Source organism: Dermacentor silvarum, chromosome 3 (assembly GCF_013339745.2).
Source record: "Dermacentor silvarum isolate Dsil-2018 chromosome 3, BIME_Dsil_1.4, whole genome shotgun sequence".
NCBI classification, from domain to species: domain Eukaryota; kingdom Metazoa; phylum Arthropoda; class Arachnida; order Ixodida; family Ixodidae; genus Dermacentor; species Dermacentor silvarum.
The window spans coordinates 53,045,349-53,064,360 of NC_051156.1; the positions used below are offsets into that span (position 1 = coordinate 53,045,349).

Genomic DNA, 19,012 nt, shown 5'->3' on the forward strand with positions numbered 1-19,012 from the left:
ATTGAGAAGGCAGCGAGCTCTCACCCGACGTTCACCTCAGACGTACAACCAACCACTCGCCGCCCTGGACGTCGTGCCTGACCAGTCATACCTTCTCGCACAAATGAAAGACTTTGTGCGTGAGGAGGTGGCCCGTCAGTTGTCTCTCCTGCCGTTTGCTCAGCGTCAGGAGCTCCCACAGCAGCAGCAACTGCAGCAACCAATCCCGTTGGCTCCCATGCTTCGACATGTCATTCAAGAACAGATTTCTGAGGCCACGCCGGTGCCCATTCAGCAGCATCCTGTCGCCGCGCCTCTTAGTTACGCTGAGGTAGTAAAGCGGCAGCAGCTACAACAGCGCTCACCGTTTCATGGTGTGTCGTATGCTGCAGTCCCTACTCAGCCGTCCGTGACATGGGATGCGCCCATCAATGCAAATCCCTGGCGAACGCGCGACAACCGGCCGATCTGTTTTGCATGCGGCGGCCCTGGTCATATCGCCCGACACTGCCGTCGTCGCGCCCCAGGATACTCAGACGCCCGTTCACTGAACTACATGGATCGTCCCCGCTCTCGTTATGAAAGTCCGGATCCCCAAACAAGCACGTCTTCACGTGACTATCCGCAACCCACGTCTCGTCGCTCACCTTCACCCCGTCGCCGCTCCTTGTCGCCCATGCGTCGTCGACCAAGCCCTGAAAATGAGGCAAACTAGCCCCCGCAGTTCAAGAGGCAAGAACTGCGCTGTCGAAATGCTCAAGTCCTCGAACTTTGCCGTCGAATATTGTCGAAGTTTTTGTTGAAGGCACCCATGCGTATGCTCTTGTCGATACCGGTGCTGCCGTTTCCGTTATAGATGCCAAACTTTGCCGCAAGCTGCGAAAAGTGACTACGCCTCTCGAGATGATGCCCTTACATACAGCGAATGGAGACCCTATTCAGCCTATAGCCGCCTGCACTGCTCGACTTATCATTGCTAAAGAACACTATATTGTTGAGTTTATCGACCTTTCATCCTGCTCGCACGACATCATACTTGGCTGGGACTTTCTATCGTGTAATCACGCCGTTATTGATTGTGCCAGATCTAAACTTGAGCTCTTCCCCTTGTGTGACCCGCCCTACAACCACATTCATCAAGCCGCCCACAAACTAGTCGTAACAGAGGACACAGAAATTCCGCCGACATCAGCTGTTTTGCTCCCAGTGTTCTGCAACAGCATATGTGACTGAAGCTGCATTCTTTGAACCATCACGCCTCCTTCTAAGTCGGAAGCCACTTCTTCTGCCTTATTCGACCCTGTCTATTTCGAATGGAACAAGCGCACTCTGCCTCACAAATCCTCTTCCGTATCCCATCTAACTGCTTAGAGGTGAATCCCTTGGATGCGTGCAACCCATTGATATCGGACAGATTTTTTCCGTGCAGCAAGATTCCGCTCGACGCGACCTCGACACCGTCAGTGCTCTTAACCCTTCTGATATACCAGCTGCCGACCTATTCAATTCGTCGATCACAGACGGACTGTTCCCATCTGAACGCTCTGCTCTTCTCCAGCTGCTCTACCAGTTCCGCGAGTCTTTCGATGTTGCCCAACGTGCCCTTGGCCGAACTTCTACCATTGTTCACTACATCAATACCGGCTCCAACTCACCAGTGCGACAACGTCCGTACCGTGTCTCCACCGCGGAACGTCAAGTTATTACCGACCAGGTTGACGATATGCTTAAACGCGACGTTATTCGCCCTTCACAAAGTCCGTGGGCATCCCCTGTGGTTCTCGTTAAAAAAAAAGATGGATCGATTCGCTTCTGCGTGGATTACCGGCGCCTAAACAAGGTCACTCGGAAAGACGTGTACCCTTTGCCCAGAATTGACGATGCCCTTGATTGCTTACAAGGTGCCGAGTTTTTTTCATCGTTAGATTTGCGTTCCGGGTATTGGCAGGTGCCTTTAGCAGAGGCCGACCATTCAAAGACAGCCTTCGTCACGCCTGACGGTCTATATGAATTTAATGTCATGCCCTTCGGCCTCTGCAATGCGCCTGCCACCTTCGAGCGCATGATGGACTCAGTTCTGCGGGGTTTGAAGTGGCACATATGTCTCTGCTACCTCGACGACATTGTTGTCCTTGCGCCAGATTTCGCAACCCATCTCGAACGCCTCAACCATGTCCTGACTTGTCTGAAGAACGCTCAGCTCCAACTCAATCTGAAGAAGTGCCGTTTTGCTGCGCGAAAACTTACAATTCTCGGTCACGTCGTATCAAAGGACGGTGTACTTCCGGACCCGGCTAAACTACGTGCCGTCACCGACTTTCCCAAACCGACGACTATAAAGCAGTTAAGAAGCTTCGTAGGGTTATGCTCCTACTTTCGCCGGTTTGTGCGCAACTTCACCTCTATAATTGCGCCTTTGACCCAACTTTTAAGCGGCGCCACCAGTCTCTCGTCGTGGTCTTCCGAGTGTGACCAAGCCTTCTCCACCCTCCGCCGTCTCCTGACGTCACCACATATACTGCACCACTACGATACTAAGGCCACAACTGATTTTCACACAGACGCCAGCGGTGTCGGCCTGGGTGCTGTTCTCGCACAACGAAAGCCTGGGTTCACAGAGTATGTCGTCGCATACGCCAGCAGAACGCTCACCAAGGCTGAGTCAAACTATAGCGTCACCGAGAAAGAATGCTTGGCAATAGTCTGGGCGCTTGTCAAGTTCCGCCCATACTTATATGGCCGCACGTTTGATGTAGTTACGGACCATCATGCATTATGTTGGTTGTCTTCGCTGAAGGATCCGTCAGGTCGCCTTGCCCACTGGGCTCTTCGACTTCAAGAGTTTGATATCCGTGTTATATATCGTTCCGGACGCAAGCTGATGCACTGTTGCGGTCACCGCTATCCACCGAAACTGCGTCCATATCCACTATAGACCAACCACTGTCAGCTCTTGACGTCGCCGCCGTGTCCTCTGCACAGCGCCACGATCCATGGATCGCTTTGCTTCTTGACGTTTTATCCGAGGCACCCATCCTTTCACCCACTCGAACACTGCGACGCCAAGCTTCGCACTTCAGCATTCGTGATGGCCTCTTGTACCGGCGGAACTACTCGCCAGACTGGTAGGAAGTGGCTCCTAGTGATCCCCCGAACGCTGCGCTCTACAATCTGCGCGTCCTTTCACTCCGACCCGCAGTGTCCTCACGGCGGTGTCTCCAAGACATATGAACGTTTACGCAAAAGATACTACTGGCGCGGAATGTTTCACTTTGTCCGCAAGTTCATTCGCGGCTGCCACGAGTGTCAGCGACGCAAAAAACCACCGCATCCTGCCGCAGGTTCATTACAGCCCCTTCCGTGTCCAGACGGCCCATTCGACCGCGTTGGAATTGACCTATATGGACCTTTACCTTTGACCACAGCGGGAAACCGATGGGCTATCGTTGCTGTCGACCACCTTACGCGATACGCCGAAACCGCTGCTCTTCCTACGGCAACAGCACAGGACGTCGCCTCCTTCATCCTCAATCGCTTTGTGCTGCGACACGGCCCTCCTCGTGAACTCCTCAGTGACCGTGGCCGCGTATTTCTCTCCGATGTAATTCAAGCACTTCTCCACCAGTGCAATATTGTACATCGGACGTGTACTGCCTACCACCCTCAAACGAACGGTCTGACTGAGCGGTTTAATCGGACACTGGGCGACATGCTTGCGACACATGTCGCATCTGATCAAACAAACTGGGACCTGGTTCTTCCATTTGCGACATACGCGTATAACACCGCTACGCAAGTCACAACCGGATTTTCCCCTTCCTTCCTTCTGTACGGTCGCCAGCCGTAGCACACAATCGACACGTTGCTGCCATATGCACCAGATGCCTCAGAGTACACGCCTGTGTCGGAAGCCGCCCGTTACGCTGAAGATTGCCGACAACTAGCCAAGCGCTTTACTACGGCCGACCAAGAACGCCAGAAAAACGCCCGCGATGACGACCGCCCTCCTGTCGCACCATTCGCTTCTGGAGCACTTGTCTGGCTTCATGTACCGCCCTGCGCTCCTGGCTTGTCATCCAAACTGCTTTCCAATTATCATGGTCCCTACCGCGTCGTCGAGCGTACCTCTCCCGTAAACTACGTCATTGAACCTCTTACGCCGCCCGGCGACCGTCGTCGACGTGGACGTGATGTTGTTCACGTAGACCGCCTCAAGCCGTACTTCGACCCTCTTGTCCCCACCTGTTAGATCGCCAGGATGGCTCCTCCTTTCTCGACGGGGGCAATTATAATGAAGAAATGAAGAGAAGGACATCCCGGCGATCATCATCACGAGGAGAAGGCACGAGATTGGCGTTCGGACACCACCATCTTGTTCTCCCTGCCTACTGTTCCGAGCTACCGCCTGTTTGTTGGACTCGCCCAATAAACATCTTTACACTGCGTATGTTGTGGCAAGAGTGCTTGAATGAGGCTTAGGGTGAAAGCCGTGTATCTGATGCAATCGGGAGCCCGTGGCTCTTTTCACAGCGCTATTCACCCAAGTTTCATTGTGTTGGTGGCTCTTAAAACAGCTTGTACTGCTTTAAACAAGCCCTGTGCAACAAGGAGCTTAGCAAGTTGCATCTAATCGTGTTCCCTTCTCTTCTCCCTCCGACATTTTTAGAGTGCAGTGAACGGCAGCGGCCATATAATCCTGAAGGTGGCGAACCAACGCGGGTGCGCCATCATATTCAAAGTATGGAGGCGTAGGCCCCTATGGAGGCTCAGGAGAGTCTACTGCAGGTCTGGGGTAAGCTAACGTGTTTTTCCTACAAATGAGGGAGGTCGTGTCCTAGCTGCGTGCCGGAGTTCTTTTGGGGCTTTGAATCCATATCTTTTAAGAAGTCGGGTGGCACAATAGCCCTTGTTGTACTGGCTAAACGGTCCACAGGAAACGCACGACGTATGTGTGGGAATTAAAACAGCTTGCAAGTAGTCGACAGAGATCTGAAATAGCATCAACTTTTTCGCTATGCTGCGCTGATAGTGAGCTTTCTGCGTTCATTCACTCGAGTTGTGACGTTTTTCAGTTGGTAGAGCAGTGTGACTAGCTTCATTGTCGTTATACGATCTTTAGCACACACACGTAGCTCGAAATGATCGCGACATCATTGTGCATTTTTCCTTAATAGACCCAGGTTGTTTGTGTGGCTGCTACGATTATTATCATCTTGCGTGACCCTAATTGTGACGTCTGTTGGTGCCGCCGATACTCGTGTATCACACTCTCGATGGTCACTGTGAGCTGTCGTCGGTGGAATATTAGTGGTAGTGTATAGGCAGGTTCGAGTTGCTCCTAGCGCAAGTAGCCAGCTATAGCCATCTTCGCGAGACAGATTCGACTGCACTAGTCTAGCGTTCTCCAAGCTTTCGCTGAACGTACTCGGCCGTCCAAGGAAATGCAGTTTTTCAACCATACACACACGTGGCCGCCAAACGCCAATTCACCATTTTTTCGCCCAGGGCTTGGGAAGCTGACTTGTCTGTAAAGCTGTGCTGCAGAACAGGGTCTCTTTAATCGGAATCAAAAGCCCGATAGGCATTGCCCTGTCAGGATGGCACAACCCTGAAAGTGTCTGCTGGTTGTACTCAAGTAAGCTGCAGGAAACAGTTGCACAGACAATCGTATGTAAAAATATATTCATACTTTGCGAAACCACCAGGACAGCTTCCCTCCTTGAGGAAAACTTTTCCTTGCTATGACAGCACAAAACGACCTTGAGCCACAGGTGACCCTTCTAAAGTGTGGTCACCTGTGCCAATCCAGAATAGGTGTAATATGGCAGCACACTTCAATAGAAGGACGTAACGCAGCGAACAAACACAGCACTCGTGTTTATTCACTTGTGTCCAAGTGCGCTGTTATATTCCATCATGATTAGCACACTAGCCCACCGTAGTACGTCTTAACCAGAATAGGTGTTTTCACCAGCACCTTTCAGACACGGATTAAGAGATGAGTGCACTGGTGGCAGGTACAAGCAGTTAATAAAATCTATGCAGTCTATATACACAGCCAGTGTTGCACAAAGGTTAATTCCTCCGTTATTTCAGCCATGAAAACAATGCTGCCATGGAGGATTCGGTATGGCGCACAAGAAAGCAAGGCATTTTTATTTAGCTAGGCGACACTGTGTAGTGCCTTTCCATCTCGTGTATAAAGCACTGTGTAGTGCCTTTCCAACTTTCTCAATGAAATGGTCTTGGAATTGTCATCAGCCACCAATTATTTCCGTCCATTGTAAATTTAGTTTGACCACATTTCTTGCATGTTCAGAATAGTCAAAAGCACACAGCTGCAGAATGAATAGAGAATTTTCAGTTTTTCAGTGAGTTTTCTCAAGCTTACAGACTGTGGACTAAATGCAAAAAAATTGCTACAGTAACGTCAGATACAAGAAAATTGGCTATCACATGTCTAGAGTACTTCAAAAGCCCCTACCCAGCCGCTTGAAAAATTTGCTTCATGTAAACCTGAAAAACAAGTGAACCCGCTACATGACAGACACCGAAGCAATAACCCAGCTGTCGAAGTATTACTCAAACTTTTTGCTTCAATTTGTTCATGACTCCTTTTAAATATCACAATTTTTTTTCCAGTATGTTTTCTTTAATGTCTTGCCCTGACATGCCCATGGTGCCTGTAGGGATTAAGGCCACACTTCCTTGTTGGGTAGAGCCATTTGCAGGGCAATCACGTCTAGAAATATGCGAATGGTTCATTAACATTGAGCATGCAGGTGTGACATGTATATTATTTGTTTGAATTTAACCCTGAAATTTGCTGGGCTTATCTGTTGTTGTGGGCTTCTAGTAATTTCATATCTAATGATAACGCGAAGCTCTGGGTGATTGTTTTAAGTTGGAGCATTGCGAGAGGCAGTTTCTTCTGCTTCTGATAAGCAGGAAATTCTCAAGTAGGTTAAACACCAACAACATGCTTAGTTAGCTGTGGCTGTCATACCCTTTATTTTGTAGGTATGGCCCCACACCTAAACCCTGTTTAGCTGCGAAGGTGAGTTGATTAGAATGCACTTTTGAGGCACTGCAATGTGATCAAGAGCAGTTAGCCGGTACTCTTGGAAAGAATGCAAGTGGGCTGTCTGTGAGGCTGGCATTTGTAAGAAAAATCTTGAGAATGATGAACAAACAGGTTTAATGTTAATATAAGAAATGGCAGCATCATTTGCTTATCGTCGCGCCTGATGGTTATTCTTTGAACTTTTACTACAGTCTTGCCACCCCTCAAGTAGCTCTATCTCACTAAGATCGAGTAGGTCATCTTCAGAGACGACACCGCGGACAGTGTTCAAGGATCCGTGTGGGCCTACTGATACAGGGATGTCTCCAAAAGCAATCAGTTTCGACAATTTGCTCTACTGGGTCTTGTCCCGAACTCCAAGAAGAAGGTCGCCGCTTCTCATCTTAGTTTGTAGCCTGGGCCAAGTGATTCTGTCAAAGATTTTGACGCAACAAAAGGAGATAATGTGTGGACTGTCTTGGTTTCATGCTGACTGAATTACATGATACTTTGGGAAGGTTTCTTTTAGTTGCATGAAGAAATTGAAGGTTTCATCGGTGCGCCCCCTCTTGAGGGAGCAATTAAGGAGGGAGCAATTAATTCCAACAGGGGTATGCCCTCGCCTGATGAGTAAGCGCGGTCGAGGGGGGGGGGGAAGTCCTCTCCCCTCTGACCGGCGTTCAGCGCAGGCGGAGAGGGAACAAGCCCCGTTCACTCAGGTTGTAGCGGTATTTACGCGGGAGAACAGCCCGCCAACGTCTCGGTACTCCTGAGCTGTAGCAAACACGTACATCGATGGAGGGCCGGGCTGCACCCGAGGGTATATTAAGCAAAGAGTGCCTGTCACCGCTTCAATGTGCACCCTCCAACCGTTGTGTTTCTCCACTTACCTGCGCGATAGGGAATAAATGTCCATCTACTTACTGGTAGGAGAAAATTCCTTAGGCGCGTTGCTACAAGGTCGGGTCGGCACTCGAGGGTATATTAGGCCAAAAGGGGCCTGTCACCGCTTCGATGTGCGCCCCTTGCACCGTAGCTACATTTCTCCATTCACCGGCATGGTAGGGAATGAAGTCCAGCTACCTGCTAGGGGGAGAAAGCTGACTAGGCGCGTCAGAAGGCGGGTGAGCACGAGAGGGTATATTAGGCCAAAAGGGCCTGTCACCACTTCAACGTGCGCCTTCGCACCGTAGCTGTGTCTCTCCGTTCATCGGCGTGGTAGGGAATAAAGTCCGGCTACCAGCTGGTGGGAGAAAACCTGCCTAGGTGCGTTTCCGTAGGTTGTACCGGTGGCGTGGCCTGGGGCCAGCCGTATCACGGTTTGCCTGCGGTTCGTTGACCGCCTCCCCCTCTCCCCAGTCGTTGCTACGGGCAACGAAAGGTTTGAGGTCCGAGACGTGAACTGGACCGCCGACTGGTCTCCCTTGGGAGTCAGCCAGCTTGTATACCAGAGGGGACATTTTGGTCTCCACTCGGTACGGGCCCGACCATTTGGCCGACAGGGAGGCCGAGATGCCTTTGGCGGCGTCACTCAAGACATGGTTGCGTCTGAGGACGAGATCGCCGACACCATAGTGCACGTCCCTATGTGACCGGTCGTACTGGGCTTTTTGTCCAGCTCGCGCTTTTGCCAGGTTGGAACGGGCCAGGTCAAGGGCCGCGTCCATCCGTGAGCGCAGTTCCGCCGCGTAGCCGGAAAGGCCGGCTTTCGTGGCGCACGCCCTGCTGCCGGTCCGCAGAACGCGGTCCATGGGGTTTGGCAGCTCTCTCCCGAAGTTAAGGAAAGCGGGCGTGTACCCAGTCGAACGGTTCACCGTGGACCGCAAGGAGAAGCCTATCTCGTTAAGACAGACATCCCAATCCCTATGTTGCTGGGCAAAGGCCGCGAGCAAGGGCTTGAGGTTCCGGTTAATCCGTTCTGTCGGGTTGGCCTGTGGGTGATACGTGGTTGTCTTGCGGTGCTTAATGCCAAAGGCAGCACACGCATCCACGAACACCTTGGCCGTGAAGTAGGACGCGTTGTCCGTTATCAGCTCCGCCGGAAAGCCAAAGCGGTTAAAGACCTCGGTCAACTTGTCCCAGATTGTGCGTGCCGTTAACTTCCGAAAGTTCAACCCATTTCGTGAAGTGATCTGTGACAGCCAGGAGATAAACGTAGCCTCGCCGGCTTCTGGGAAAAGGTCCCATAATGTCACAGGCCGCGACTTGCCAGGGTAGCTGGCTGTCGATTGGCTGCATGAGCCCGGGGGGTTTGCCCGCGCGAGGCTTCATACATTGGCACACGCGGCATGAGCGGGCGTAGTGAAGAGCGTCACGCTTCATGCCTGGCCAGGTAGCGGAGCGGCACAACTTTTGGAAGGTCTTAAGGCCACTCGCATGTCCGGCCACCCGCGAGTCGTGGAAATAGCTCAGGGTGGCTTTCCTTAGACTGCGGGGTATCACCACCTTGAAAGACTCCTGGGGAGCCTCCTCAGATGGGATATAGCGCAGGAGAGCTTTATCGGCGTCAAGCAGATACGTATCCAACGTGCCCGCAGCAATACTAGCTGTCCGGGTACGCCCGGCGGCTTTGCCGCCCCACTCCTCTTGGGAGCTCGGCTCTTGGAGCCTGTCAACGATTTCTATTTACAAAACGGGTCGTTCTGCTTAAGCAGATACGGATCCCACGTGCCCGCAACAATACAAGCTGCGTGGCACTCGGCGCCAACAGCAATACCAGCTGTCCGGGTGCGCCCGGCGGCTTTGCCGCCCCGCTCCTCTTGGGAGCTCGGCTCTTTGAGCCCGTCAACGATTGCTATTTACAAAATGGATCGCTCTGCTGAGCCTTTAGCAGCTCTTGCCTGCTGAAGACAATACCCGATGAGGTAACGGGATCCACCAGGTAAACGTCCTCTCCCGGGGCTGGCAATCCGAGGATCGCTTCGCCGTCGGGGGTCGCGCCTTTCGAGCCATTGGAGACACAGGCTCCGGTCTCTACTAAGTGCATGAGGTTCGCGCCTTTTGAGCCATTGGAGACTGAGGCTCCGGCTTCTACTTGGTGCGAATGCTCACGGGAGTGGCGGACCAAAGGATCCAACGCCGAAACGGGGGCTCGCGACAAAGCGTCAGCCACCACGTTTGGACTCCCTTTCCGGTAGCGCAGAACAAGGTACCACTGCCATGTCAACGCCCAGCGCGCGAGGCGGCCCGATGGCTCGCACAAGCGCTTAAGCCGGATTGTACGTCTCCACGGCAAACGGCACGTACGCTAACGCCAACTTCCGGAGAGCAAAAAGGACCAACGGACAGGTGGTCCGCTCAATGCACGACCGACCGAATGGGGCCAGTAAACGGCAAAGAGAAGAGCTGGGCTGCCGCTCCGACAGGCGCATGAGGCCTCACATGACCGGCAGACGGATCGACAGCGGAGCGGGGTGACTCACGCACGTCGAAAATGTCGCTCGGATGCGCGTGAGACAAGCGGTAGGCGGAAAACGCGGCGACTTTGTCGGCTGAGCGGGGTGGCTCGCGCTCGACATTGCTTCCCAGCTGCGCTCGGGACAAGGAGAGGCCAGCGAGCAATTTGCACCAACAGCGAGGTAGGGAGGCTCAGCTGCGGCGCACGGGACACCGAACTGCGCTCGGGACAAAGGTGGGCCAGCGAGCGTATGCGTGCGCGTATCTAAGCAGGGTGGCTCCGATGCGGCACATGGCGCAGTGAACGACGCTCGGGACAAAGGGAGGCCGGCGAGCGTATTCGTGCGAGCATCTAAGCAGGGTGGCTCCGATGCGGCACATGGCGCGGCGAACGACGCTCGGGACAAAGGGAGGCCGGCGAGCGTATTCGTACCGGCATCTAAGCAGGGTGGCTCCGATGCGGCACGTTGGGCACAACTGGGCTCGGGACAAAGGCCAGCGAGCGGAGACAGCACGCCGGAAGGGCTAGTAGGCACCTGCTCCCCGCGCGTCTCAAACAGTTGATAAAACCCGTAACTGGCGTGGCTATATAGGACTGGCGTGGCTATATAGGACTAGCGTACACATCCGAGCTGTCGACATCACCTAGGGCGCTCCAAGGAAGGGATCGCTCCCAGTGGCCGAATGCATAGGGTCGCGAAGGCGAACTTACCTCGTGCTATCGGTGTCGTTCGCTCCGAAGCACGATAAGTCCGCAGCCAGGGGGTCAGGCAGGAACGAGGGCCGTTAAGGGGCCTGCTCTGATGCCATGCCGAAACCACGTTGGGCGCCAGTTATGTGGAGATGGGTTTGCACAAGGCTTACCCTACGAGCGACGGTCAGGAAAGGGCACGACGCTCCTCCACTCCGCAACGCACAAAGGCGCTACGGCAGGGTTCGTCGACTCTCCGACACGGCGCAGAGAAGGCTCCGGAGTCAGATCGCCAACGAACACGGGTTTATTCACCCAAGGTACAGCTCAGTGCTACAGTCACGGCGCTTACGGGCCAAGGCTCGCCGCAAGACCGATCGAGTACGCGCGCCCACTGCGCTAGGGCTAACCGGGTAGCGGTCCGCCAAGCGCGATAACGAGGAGTCGCGAGAACAAAGGTCTCATGTAACCACCTCGTTGCGAGCCTGTGAGCCTCTCCCGCGGCGAGGAAGCGCTCAGCGGACGAGAGCTCGGGTGGAGAGGGTGCCCGGGGGCCGCCGCGCGGGAGGCCAATCAGGGCGCGTCCCGGAGACGTGTTCTCGCGGGGCAAGTCCAATCCCGAGGGGGAGAAGCACGGTTTGCGCGGGAAAGTAAGTCCGGCGCGCTCGCCATGTCCGCCATGTTGCCGTTATGGCGGCGGTTCCCGGAGATTGAGCTAAGCGCCACGCGCGAGCTGGGGGGCGAGGCGCGGGAAGGCCCCTCGATCCCCACAAGTTCAAGGAAATGTATGAGTCGTCGATTAACCATTTTTTCAAATAGCTTGCACAGGCAACTTGTGAGAGCTATGGGACGGTAACTTGCCGCCAAGGAAGGATCTTTACCCTGCTTCAATACAGGGACCACAATCGCTTCTTTCCATGCGGTCGGAAGGTATCCGGCAGCCCTAATAGTGTTGAAAAGTGCGAGTAGTGTCAGTTGTGTATCAGGGTGTATGTTCTTAATCATGTCATACATGATTCTGTCGGGACCCGGTGCAGAGCTCTTACATGCGATCAAGGTAGCTCTCAACTCGGCAATACTGAAAGGAAGGTTATGCGGTTCCTTCTGTCGACATTTGCGTACGAATGGCTTACATTCTTCTCTCTGTTTATATTTAAGAAAGGGTTGCGAATAGTGGATTGAGCTTGAAACACGCTCAAAGTGCTCCCCAAGACAGTCTGCCTGGTCCTGCAAGGTATTCCCTTGGTCATTCACCAGAGGCAGCGGATGAATTTGGTGCCCCTTTAGCTTTTTTAAGCCGTTCCACACTTTTGCCTCCTGTGTGTATGAATTTATACACGATAGAAACCTCACCCAGCTTTCTCTCTTTGCCTGACGTCGTGTCCGCCTTCCCTGTGATTCAATGCGTTTAAATTCAATTAGATTCTCTGCACTTGGCGATCTACGCAATATGCCCCATGCCTTATTTTGTCTCTTTTGCGCCTCTCTGCAGTCTTCGTTCCACCAGGGGACACGTCTTTTAAGTGAACCACCATTCGTTTGTGGGATACACTTTTCAGCAGCATTAATAATAAAAGCGGTAAAATATGCAACAGCATCGTCGATACTAAAATTGTTTATAAAATCTCGTTGTAAATAAGTTAAATCTTTAAAATGCTCCCAGTCAGCCGATGCTAATTGCCATCGAGGAATATTGGGAGGGTTATCGTGCTGCATTATTAAGTTTAAAGTTACAGGGAAGTGGTCACTTCCAAAAGGATTGTTAATGACATTCCATTCAAGGTCAGGCATAAGAGAAGCAGATCCAATTGCTAGATCTATTGATGAGTACGAATCGTGTTGGGCGTTATAGTAGGTAGGCTGCTTCTTATTAAAAAGGCAGGCACCAGAGGTCAGTAGAAAATTTTCGATGAGGCGACCTCTCGCGTCGCATCGCGAGTCTCCCCACAACGTGTTGTGAGCGTTAAAATCTCCCACGAGAATGTAAGGTTCAGGAAGCTGGTCAATAAGGCTATAAAAATCTGTTTTTCCGAGAATATAGTTTGGGGGTATGTATAAAGAACATACAGTTACCAATTTATTAAAAAGAATTGCCCGAATTGACACGGCCTCAAGGGCCGTCTGAAGGGGAACATGTTGACAAGCTACAGACGTGTCTACAACTATTGCAACACCACCGGACGACGCAAGAGCGTCGTCTCGATCTTTCCGGAAAATGGCGTTTTGCCGGAGAAAGTTGGTTTGTGTAGATTTGAGGTGCGTCTCTTGAACACACAGTACCTTAGCATTAAACCTGTGTAGTATTTCTTTGACGTCATCGAGGTTGTGTAGGAGTCCTCTGACGTTCCATTATATTATTTGTGTATTCATGTTGAAAGTGTTTTTTGTGCTGTGTGTTTAAAGAGACTAACTTAACTTACAGAGCCCTTGTCGGGCCCTGTGATGCGGGCTTTTTCTTTTTTGGAGCGATCGCGAGATTCTCGCGGCTCCTTAGGGCTCGTTCACACAGCCGTCAAACGCTCCGTCGCGTCACCGTCACGGCACCGTTTTTCGTCAGGGGAGAGGGTTTCCGAGTCGTTTTCTCCTCAAAAACGGGTTGACGGCGACGCAGAGCAGTGCTCTACGTTTCCGTCGCCGGCACGGGGACGGAGCCCCGCCCCTAGAAAACGGACCAATCAGAAATTAGGAAGCCGGCCTCTAAATATGGCGATTTTACAAAGCAAAAGCTGGCAACAGGGGTGCTGCCCAAAAATTGGCTGCGCAAAAGTCCCTGTCGTATCCGAATCCACAACTGTGTTCACCAGCCACGCGCGTTTGACACGTGTGGCACGCCGTGTTGTTGAGCGAGCTTGTGCGGTGCCACTATGTCGGACAACGAGAACCGCGAGGGACGTTTTAATGCTGAACTCCTGATCGAACTCGTGAGACCTCACAGGTTCCTGTACGATAACAGGGAAGCCTGCTTCAAAGATGTGCAGATGAAAGAAAATAGGTGGGCCTTGATTGGGAAAGAACTCGGCATTTCAGGTGAGTGATTCATTAAGCTACCAGTTCGGAATAAACCGCTAACAAGTTAAGAAATTACGAATTATTGTTTGATTTTATCGCGCTGTGGAGCTCATGTTGCATCGATTGTTGCATAACGATCTGTCATCCATGTGCTTCAAGTTTTGTTATTATCACGCATGGAACAAGTTTGGTGTCTTCGTCAGCGGTGATTTACTGAATTGTTTTGGCTCAAGCCACCACAATGCACTGTACTGTTTTTGTACTGTTTCATTTAGGAGAACTTGCTGCCAAAAAATTCCAGCACCTGAAAGATCGGTGGAGAAGATTAAAAAAGATTTACGATGGCGCCAAAAAGTCAGGAGCAGGGGCATCGGACATCCCCAAGGTTACTTGGCGCTTTTTTGCAGTCATGGACAGCCTCATGGCCAAGGAGCGCCTCGGGACGTCAGTAAATCGTGCATTCCAACGACCTGTCTGTAGCTCGCGTATAGCCAACTTACGCTTTACAGTTCTCGACAGGCATGCTTTTAGTATAAATGCAACTCTAAGTTTGTGGTTGTGCGATAACAGAGTTACTGGCGCTGTTATTTTTGCAGGGTCATTTCAAATTTGGACCTTGAGCCAGATAGTGCTGACATGTAAGTAATGGTTACGTTATGTTGTAAATTATATGTTCTGATGTTTCATTCGGTTTGCTTGCAAAAGAATGCTAAACAGCTAAGAGAAATGTACTTGCAATTTCAGGAGTGTCCCATCAGGAGTCAGTGACACTGCAATTGCTGAATGCACTGCCAGGTATTGTTTATTATTGTTCATTGATTGCTTTTGCATTGGGGGAAAGACTGAAATATGAGAAACGAAATATGAAATATGCATCATAAAAGAAGGCAAGGCATGCAAACAATGGCACTAGAGAACACCACACAGACGCCATGTCCGTGTCTGCATGCCTTAGATCCTCTTTTCTTTTTTGACAAAGCTATACAGACTAACTGAGCTTTCTTTTGTGTTAAAATGCGTCACTGGTGCTCTATGATTTGGTAAGCATTGTGTTAGCATTACTTTTCTGTCCATTTCATGAATTTGTTTCAGTATTTTCACTTTTAATTGCCTGCAAAATGGTAGCCAAAAGCAATAGCAGGTGCAGTGGTGGCAATGCATAAAATCGAGAATGGTGCTAAAACATGTTTTTCCTGCACAGGTAAATAGATTGCATTCAACATAACTATTCAGCTGATGCAAGGCTAGACTAGTTACCAAAGATATTGGCATTGTGTGTTCGTTTTTTTTTTTTGTCTTTTCATTGAACTGTACCGGTATAATAAACCGTTTTCTTTTTATCTGAAGGGAATCAGACCAAGATTTTGGTGATGACTGGGAAAGGTACGAACATCAACAATTCATTCCCATGTTTCACTGTTGCTGGCCACAACATTGATGTGCGACTCCTTTCTTTGGGAGTACGACTGAAAAATGTATGTCCTCTTCAGCAATCTTTCAGTTCCTCCCACAAGTAGCAACAATGCTGCCTATATCCATGTGGGAACGCCGCCCGAAAGTGTTGGGCAAGCTGAACCACCACCCTCAACATCTGCTTCGAAGAGGATGTCTGCGCACCATAAATCAAAAAAGTATGATGGAGGCTATTCGATGATACTGTTTCATTTAGATTGAAGCCTCAAAACAACCTTCAATAGCCTCTGACAGTGAAGCTGATCCAGACGGGCACTTAAACGAAACCTTTGGCATGGATTTTGTTCGCAATTACTACACGCAAATCATGAGACAGTGACTAGAAACGTCCAAGAATGTGAAATGAAATCTTTATTGCAGGCACAAGACAAAGGATGCTAACGAGGAGGACATGAAGCAGGTGACGGGAGCCTTTATGCAAGCTGTCAGCGCCACAGCGCAGAAACAACCCGTGCATAGATGCAACTCTTTTTTTGATTTTATGGCGGAATCAGCCAAGGAATTGACGCCTGTCCAGCAAGATAGGCTCATGCACGCTTGTCACATGGCGTTGCTTGAAATTAAAGATGTTTAAATGCGAGTGAATGTTTATTTACATACAGTAGGGCATGCTACCACTCTTCAGCATGTGCTCATTGCCTTGGAGCATTCCTGTGTATATAATCCAACTGCCACTCCACTTGTCCCGGTCCCATGAAATAGTTCTTAAATGTCTGACGAACTTTTTGCGCTGTGCGGGAAGGTCTGTTTGAGCCTAACTTTGACGCTTGTCTAAACACTGGCACTGTTTTACCATCCTGTCGCCACTCGCCGTCAATTGCCTCACCAGTCCAAGATTCTGTGTCCACTAGCCTGGAAGGACAGTATTTGTCTTTGTCCTCTTTTTCAGTTAGCAGGAAATTATGCAGTGCCACACATGCAAGTACGTATCTGTTGACATTCTCGTCAGTGGCCTTAAACCTCCTTCTCAATATGCGCCAGCGACTAGTTAGTATGCCGAACGCATTCTCAATTACACGCCTTGCCCGAGCATGACGGTAATTATAAATTCTCTCACTGTCTGTTTTTATGTAACGCCTTGGATAAGGTCGCATGAGGTATTCTTTCAAGGGAAATGCTTCATCCCCAAGAATCACATAAGGGGCAACATGTCCTCCTGGAATTGCAGTGGGTTGAGAAATACCCAGCTTTCCCGTCTCAAGGGCTTTGCAAAGCGTACTCCTTCCGAAGACACCCCCGTCACTTTCTCCACCAGAGCGACCAACTTCCACGTAGAGGAATTTGTATGCAGAATCACACACAGCCATCAAAATTTTGCTAAAGCTTCCTTTGTAGTTGAAGTTCTCAGATCCTGAATTACATGGGGCTTCGACTGTGACATGTTTGCCATCGATACTGCCTGCAAAAAAAAGTGAAAACTAAGTTGCCATGAATTTAACAGAGAGAACAGCAGCATGCACACAGGTGGCATCATGCAAGATATTCCTTTATACGATAAGCATCTACTACGCTTTAGATACTGTACTTTCATATCGCTCAGTACACTTATTGATGTGTTTCCCTGTGCTTAGGTAGTTACAAAACGTTTTAAAGGCGAAATAAGTGTAAATAGGCAGTCACATAATACATTTCTAGCCTGCAACTTGCACTGATACAGTGCTCCATAGAGCCCTACAGAAGTGTTTGTATCGAAATTCTCATTTGTGCTTTAGTAAAAAAAATTTCTTGCACCACTTACCGACGCAGTTAGGAAAATTCCACCGCTGCTCAAAACCTCTAGCAATATCGCGCCACTCCTCGGGTTTCGTTGGGCACTTAACGTATCTTTTTTTCAGGGTTTCCCAAATCACTTGCGTGGTTTCTGAAATAATATCAGAAACAGTCGATCTTCCAATCATATATGAAAATGACGAGCGCTGAGTGTCACCACTTGCAAGAAACCTGAAAGAAATCGAAAAAATGCATATAGAGTGAGGAAAAATAAACACACCAAGCTTTAGAAAGCCAAGAACCTTGATGAGCATATTCATTAAATTATTTACCTAAGTGTTATTTCGAGTCGTGTCCGCGCCGGGATGGCCGTTCTCCAGTTGGTGTCCAGTCGCTCGATCCCACTTCTAACCAAACACAGCAACTTCTCGAACATCGCCGGAAACATCCTCATGTAACTGCGCGGAAATTTGTACTTATGTATAAAACATATTTTCTTAAGCTAGCCCATTCACAGTACTGCAGTAATGAATAATTTGAAAAGAACGAGAAATCATAATTTATTACGCTCTAACAACAAAAAAGGTGCATCCTAGCCTCGGGCGTTGCTCGGCTACCACGAACTGCGCGCACTGTGGCCACAGTGAACAAAATGACAACGTACTGTTGTATTTAGAATACAGAGGAATGATGCATCCGATGCCTGAACATCATCTTCTTTATTTAGTGTCCCCGCGCCACCATCCTCATCTTCTTTCCCATACAACATTTTCCCGATCAACAAAAAAAAAAAAAAAACTCATCAAAAAAAAAACCATCCTCATCTTTCCCATACAACACGTACGAGTTGCGTCCAAAGCAGCTATGATAAGTGAGTAATAACACCAAAAATTAGGAAGTACTATTCTACACGAACATACCATGCCGTGTATACTTACTCGAAGTAGTATTCAGGGTCCGACCGGCGCAGCAAAGGGATGAGCAAAGATGAGTGGCCGAACTTGCGATTTCTGCACGTTTCGCATCCACGTGCTTCTCGGTCGCCGCACTTTGCGCGCTCGTTGCTTTCTTCGCTTGCATAGCAAAAACATCAGCATATAACCGCCAAGCATCACGACAGCAGATGCGTTGTTGCTGTGGCTCGCCATTTCTAGAGTGGCCAGTGTTGCCAGTTGCAGTGATCAACACCGTTCAATTTCTTGCTTTACGAAAACATCCATATTACGTTCATAATGCACTATTAAACCGTTCATTTTTTGTTTACATTAACATTGTACCGACAAAGGTTCATTTAATTCATTTACTGAAAAATGCTGATCTTATTTCTCCACGTTTAACCGAATATGAGAACAGTCGGTCAACATTGCACAAAAACGTGCTGCTGTCGACGCTGCAACCGCCGTCGTCTGTTCGTACACTGCTACGTCGCGTCTGCTGTACGTTTTTTTGACGTGACGGTGACGCGACGGAGCGTTTGACGGCTGTCTGAGCGAGGCCTTAGGCGCTGGCGGCGCCGTCTGACCGGTTGTTGTGTCCATCGCCTCTTGCGAGGCGCTGGACACGTGCTCTTGCGAGCGGTTGGTTTGACGGGAAGGCCTCGCCTCGAGGGACGAGGCCCTGGACGCCACCAGCCCGGAGGTCGATGGCCCCTTCTTGAGAGTTGGCGGAGCAGCGCTAGCTGCTGCCGCCGA

The 19,012-nt window shown here is 50.3% G+C and overlaps 1 pseudogene; it reads right to left on the reverse strand.

The window, feature by feature from the left end:
* Positions 1 to 16,458: 16,458 nt before the first annotated feature.
* LOC125944224 (uncharacterized) lies at positions 16,459 to 18,498 on the reverse strand (annotated as a pseudogene).
* Positions 18,499 to 19,012: the final 514 nt, after the last annotated feature.